Source organism: Amborella trichopoda, chromosome 3, assembly GCF_054954075.1.
Source record: "Amborella trichopoda isolate Santa Cruz 75 chromosome 3, AtrichopodaSantaCruz75HAP2 v2.0, whole genome shotgun sequence".
Lineage (NCBI taxonomy): Eukaryota > Viridiplantae > Streptophyta > Magnoliopsida > Amborellales > Amborellaceae > Amborella > Amborella trichopoda.
Window position 1 is genome coordinate 3,689,269 of NC_142338.1, and position 6,335 is coordinate 3,695,603.

The 6,335-nt window shown below is 36.0% G+C and overlaps 1 long non-coding RNA gene across 1 annotated transcript; it reads left to right on the forward strand.

Annotated features, from left to right (window-relative positions):
• Nucleotides 1–602: 602 nt before the first annotated feature.
• On the forward strand, nt 603–4,486 carry LOC148782688 (uncharacterized). Its single transcript, XR_016052744.1, has 2 exons — nt 603–2,672; nt 3,130–4,486. It is a non-coding gene; the product is annotated as an uncharacterized LOC148782688 (long non-coding RNA).
• Nucleotides 4,487–6,335: the final 1,849 nt, after the last annotated feature.

Consider the following 6,335-nt stretch of genomic DNA (forward strand, 5'->3'; position numbering starts at 1 on the left):
ATTGTAGCCAACAGTTTGAATAGGAAACTTGCAAGTCTTCATTCATTATAACTAGCAATTATTTAATGTTACTTATTGCATAGCTTGAGTCAATAAGAGCTAATTTATTATTTTCATCATCATAGCTTTTACCCAACTATTTGAGGTTGCATAATTTATCAATTTAATCTTTATATTTCTAAGTTTTTTAACCACACTTGTTCCCAAAATGCTACAGAGAATATCCTAAAAACTACAAGCTAGAAAACCTTTTTTCCTCTTATAGATGCTAGATTTCTTTAATATGATTATAACAGCTTTAAAGTACAAATTTTCAGAGTTGCTTCTTTGATATGGCTATTAAGTAAGGGTGCAGTTTCTACAAGGTGGCAACCTTAAACGATCTAATTAAGGTGCACCTCCAAATTTTATCATAACATATAATTTTGTTGTAAAACATTCTTAGGGTTATCTTAAAATATATTTTCATATCTAATTAGAAAATTTTAAACTCCAAAAATAGTTAAAATCAAAGAGATATATAAACATATGAAAATCTTGAAAATAGACGGCCTAGATAATTTATTGCAAGATGCACTATTTTTGAAACTCAAACTTTTATATATATATATATATATTCATACATCTTGATGTCGAGATAATCAAATAGAGGATTTCTCAACATTAAAACAACCTTTCCGATAGATTTTTGAGGTGCATCTGTAATTCTACATTTGAAGGTCGCAACCTTATATAAACCTTTCCCATTAAGTAATGCAAACAAAGCCTAAAGGCGATGGCCTCTTCCCTCATGGGTGTTCCCAAAAAGAGAGAACAGACAATAATCGAATGGACTACAGGATACCGTACTCTCTAATGGCATCACTATCCATTGCAACAATTGATGGTGGTGGAGAGAGACCATTCATAGGACCCACCAGAACAAGAGAAACAAATAGCCCCTCATCATCGTACATTTTCCTAGACGGTGATGACCCCAATGGACTATAATTCTAAGAAGTAATTCATAGATTATATTGTATTTTCCCAATTGGTGTATAATATTCATTGGAAGAGGATTTGCCCTAACATATTTATTTGTTGAAACGTGATTTGTAGTCATCATCTCATAAATATTGTGGTGTTAGCATGTAGAGAGAGCATCATCTCGGTATAAATTAGGTGGTTTTTCAATAATATCAAGTTTTTGCTTATTTGGTAGGAAAGGTAAAAGTGGTTTTGCTTCCAAATTACTCTTGTGAGAGAGAGAGAAAGAGGCAATATGATAGACTTTTTAATGCTATTGGACTTCTCAAGAATAGAAGGTTGCAATATTGTACCAACTTCAAAAATCCAAAGGTTGCAATATTGTACAAACTTCAAAAATCCCATGGGAAAGAGTGTTACGAAATTGGAAAACTTTCCAATTGTTCATCTTAACCTTGAGATGTATGATATAAAGAAGAAAAAAAGAATTCTGAGTCCTAAGAATTGTTCATCTTGAAATAATTTATTTAGACCGTTTATTTTCAAGATTTTGAAGTGTTTGTAATTCTTTCAATCTGAATTTTTTTTGAAATTTTAAATTTCATAATTAAAGTGAACAAGGAGTTTCGGGCCATGGTACGGTTTCCAACACCAAAATCACATCTACCTACGAAATTTAGAGGTATGCATTGTATAGTATAAGGTGGCATCTTATACACACCTCATGGCATTACTCTCAAGAAACAAATTTGAAAAATATCTACATCAGTATAAAGAACCAAATTTCAGCCTTGTGAGAGTCGAAGGCAATTTCATGGCATTTTGAGATACCAAAGTCAAAGTGGGCTCTTTCCTATGGTGGATTCTTTCCTTGGAGGGGGGAGTTGGGTTGCCAAACTTTCTCATTTTCTGTGTCAAAGCATTTTATTTGCATTAGATTGCCACAACAATCCGAAATTTCAAAAAGTTGCAGTGTTCTAAAAGAAATAGTTCATGAAACAGCGCTGACATAACTTCATTACCGCCGTCGATCCCCCAAATTTTATTTTGGATTTTGTCCCCAAATGTTATAAAATGGGTACTCATACCCATTATCTACCATCAGTCCTTAATTCACAGATGGTGGAGATAAAGAACTATTTCCATTTAAGGCAAGGCAGCCAAAAACGCGGAAAACATCTTATGTCAGGGAATAAGCATGGACAGTAGATGTTGGGTACGAGTACCACTCTTAAGAAATAAGAGGTGTTTTCCCTCGGGCCAAACCCCATAAACAAAGTGGAGCTTGCATTAGTGGTTATCAACTTACCTCTTTCTTATGGTTTTTATGCGTATATTTTTATTTAAAATACATGCATTGAAACAATGCACAAAAGTATTAACATTATACGAACAAAAACATAACCATGTTTTTCTTATCTAACATAGAGAGAGAGAGAGAGAGAGTATTTTCCACTAGAATAGAAATAATATTAGCACCAAACTCATTGAAAATCCAGTTCAGAGCTGGACCACACTAGAGTGTGGTTGAACCAAAACTAGCAGCTTGATGGTCCCATCAAATCCATAAGACAACAGCACTTTCAGCTAAATAATGTGCGTGAACAAGTTATCTTCCCAAGAGTTATGACCATCATTGTCGCAACTGCAAGTACCACGCAGCTATCGTTTCATGAACCCTTAGCTTCGAAGATTGATCCTGACTGGTAAGATTTATAAAGAAAAAAGCATAAAATACTCCAATGGAGTGCGGTGTACAGTACTGCCAAATATCATCTTCCGATTGTCTCATGTCTTCATGTTGTGATTGAAAGACGTTTTTTTTCTTGCGTTTCCTAACGGAAAATGCAAACTCCCCCTATATGTGTTGTACAGTACACCATAGGATAATCCATGGTCCTTTCCTGTAAACAGAAGGTGGAGATTAGCCACTGTTCGGGATGAACATTCATCCAAAATATGGTTAATCTTCATTATCCTTCACTTGGAATTGAAGGTGGATATCCCTGTACTGAACCATTTACCTACCATTTGTGCCTCTTTTGTGGTTTACTTTCACTGCCATATTAGGTAGGATATGAGAATGAAACGCAAGCTCAATGATACCATGGAAGTAGGCCATTGGTCCACTAATTCTTGCTTCTTTTCTTTCTTGGATGAAAGTGAACGCATAACTACTTCATTGAGTGCATGGTGATGAATTACGACAATCGCCCACAAGGTAAGGAGCATAGTGACCGGTGAATGATCTACATCAGATATATGGATCGACACACTCTGGACTCTGTTATATCCCTATACAGAGTGAGGATTTCCAACTTCAAACTAAAGAAATCCATTATTTCATGTATCAAAAGAAAAGAGAAAGGAATCCTTAGTTTAGATGAGGATTGTATTTGCGGTATTCTTTGATCAAGGTCCTACAAGCCTTGAAAGATCGCCGTCCTGGTGTCGTGATTGCAAATATTGGAAGTCCTAGGCATGCTGGGTACAGAAGTTGGTGGGACCATCGAGTTGCTATACACTCAGGTACTCCACAAAATTTTGAATCAGTAATCCATGAAACATTTAAGTTTCAACCAAGAGAAAGTAAACAGTAATCCATTGAAGTATGGTACGAACTATTCCAAAGACCATCCACTTCCTGACGGCAGACAGTGAAGATTGATTGTATCAGGGTCCAGCAGGGCATTCACCCCAGGTACGGTTGATCAAAACCGTCAGTTATTGGAAATTAACAGTGGATGCACCTATGGAGTATCATATACGCACACTCTATTAGATCATGCATCATGGTATGCCGTCCCATCTATAAATATCACAAACTTTCTCTCATGCTTTTGTTTCCAGGTTTCTTGCTCCATGAAATGGCTGTTTCATTAAATATTTCCAACATATTTACTCGTCAAAAACCCTCAGCCAGGCCCATGACTTTTGCACCCTGAGAAACAAATCTGTGCTTGAAGATGGGAACGTTCCTGTAAGGCCCTGTAATCCAGTGGACTTAATTAACATAATCATCAAGCTTCCACATTGGAAATGAATATTATAATCCAATTGACCATGGAAAACTAAGTTGGGCCATGACTATCCAATGAAATGGGCGGGGATGCATGGGAACCACCAGCGTAGGACATCACCCCAATGGCAGGTCCCAATCTATCGATCGCTGCATCATTTCATCCGATGATCATGACATAAATGGACAATGATTTTCTATAGTCCATTCAGCTATGGTATAATTTCCCTTCCATGTTTGTATCTGAATTAAGTCAACTAATTTTGTGATTAAGTTAAGGACAAAGTTTATATAAGGTGTCAACCTGTTACTATTAAAGTAACGTGCACCTCAAAAGCCCATCAGGAACGATTGTCCCCATGTTGAAAAGCCCTCAAAATTGATCATCCCAACCTTAAGATGCATGGATATAAAAGAAAACAATTTCAAGTCATGAAAACAGTGCATATTGTAACATAATATCTGGACCACCTATTTTCAAAAATTTTGATTGCCATTAAATCTGGTCGATTTGCATCATTTTTGGATCCATAAATTTCGTAATTAGGAGTGAGAATAGGTTTTTATGCCAACTCAATCTAAAGGCTTTCCCAGCACCGAAACTGCATCATTCGGCATGGTTTCGAGATGCGCATTATTTCAGTAATATAAGGTTGACACCTTATACAAACCACCTAAAGAAAAGTATGTAATACAGCAAGGGTGCATGCCGTATAGTATTCCAGGGATGCATTCAGCATTGGTTCCCAATGACAAACAGTGAGGATTAACTGTATTAGGGTCTACCAAGAAATTTCATCCAGGTACCATTCATTTCTGAGGAATGAATGTTGGAAATCCCTCTAGAGTACCAAATACCATACACCATTGGAGTTTGGTATGCTTCCCATAAATAAAGAAAAAAGATGTCTTATACATTTGGGTTTGACAAGTCTGTGTTGGGTTATCTGTGAGCGCTTTCTGGCACTTGATTCTAAACCACCTGTCCCACAAATTGAAATGTTTTGCAAGAGGAGACATTGTTTCCAAAGGAAATCAGATCCATCATGTCCTGGGGTTGGATCGATAGTATACATTGTGGATCACATCGAATGACAGGTTCTACTCTTAGCATTCTTCCTAAGTTTGAAAAGATGTGCTGCCTAACCATCTAATAATGCTGTCTTCACTACGAGTAAAAAAAAAAAAAGTTAAACAACCTTCTTTGCTTTTGCATAATTGCAAGCACTGCCATTTCCAGCTTAGGTGAATTGTTCACAAATATACACAAGCATTCACTCCACATGGACCAGTTGTATTATCATGTTCCATAAACCCTGCTCCAACTAATAGGAAATTAGATAGAGCATTTTGCTAATGCATAATATGGAAAACTCAACTAGAGAGTTCTTATTTCTTTTCTTTGTTCTTTTTGGGGCTTTTTTGATAGGCAAATAAAAAAGGAAACATAATGGCTTGATTCTTATCTACTCGATTTATGTATTATTAAGTTCACAAGTACTTAGGAGATTTATACCACAGTACTAGGGCCATGGTATGGTAAAGTACTGAAAGTTGGATATGTGATAAAGCACAACGTATATATATTTAAAAATTTTCTTTTCTTACACCGGCAATATCACTTAATATCCAATTATAAATAAATCTCTCTTCAAATAAATAAACAAAATGGTTCCCATTTACTGCTACTTAAATACAACTCATTTATCCAATAAATGAAAACACATTGCTTTATGGGAATGGAAAAGCACAACAAAGAAATAAGTAAAATTGTCGAAGATTAACTCAACCGAGCTTAATACACCTCACTCCGAATCTTCTTCCAATGGTGCTCTGGATCAATTATCAGTCTCTTGATTTTACTATGTATGGCAAAACCATCTCAAAGGCATATAGATCTCTATCCAGAACCAAGTTGCTAAAGCCTCAATGCTTTAGTTTTCCTCAAGCCCCTTGGCTTAACCTTAGAAGAAGAAGAGAACCCACCAAGAGAGAGAGAGAACCCTAAGTTGGGGCGTGGCCCCTAGAGAGAGAAAAGGGAGAGATCTTTGAGAGAGAGAACTCTTAGAGAAAGAAGAGAGAAAAGGCGTAGAAAATCATGAGGGGGAATGCCTTTATCTATAGATTTTCTATGCCTTAGGGTTTACCATCTTTAGTGAAATCAAATCTAGACCATCGATTTAAGAAGACTTGTGAGGTGAAAGATGTGAGTCATCCATTCTTTAGATTCACTATCAAGATTCAAATGAAGGTGCTAGAACCTTATTCTTCATTTCCTAAACCTATTCCCATTAAATATTCAAAAAAAGAAAATATTACTCATACTTTCTCTTTTATGGATATTCATTCT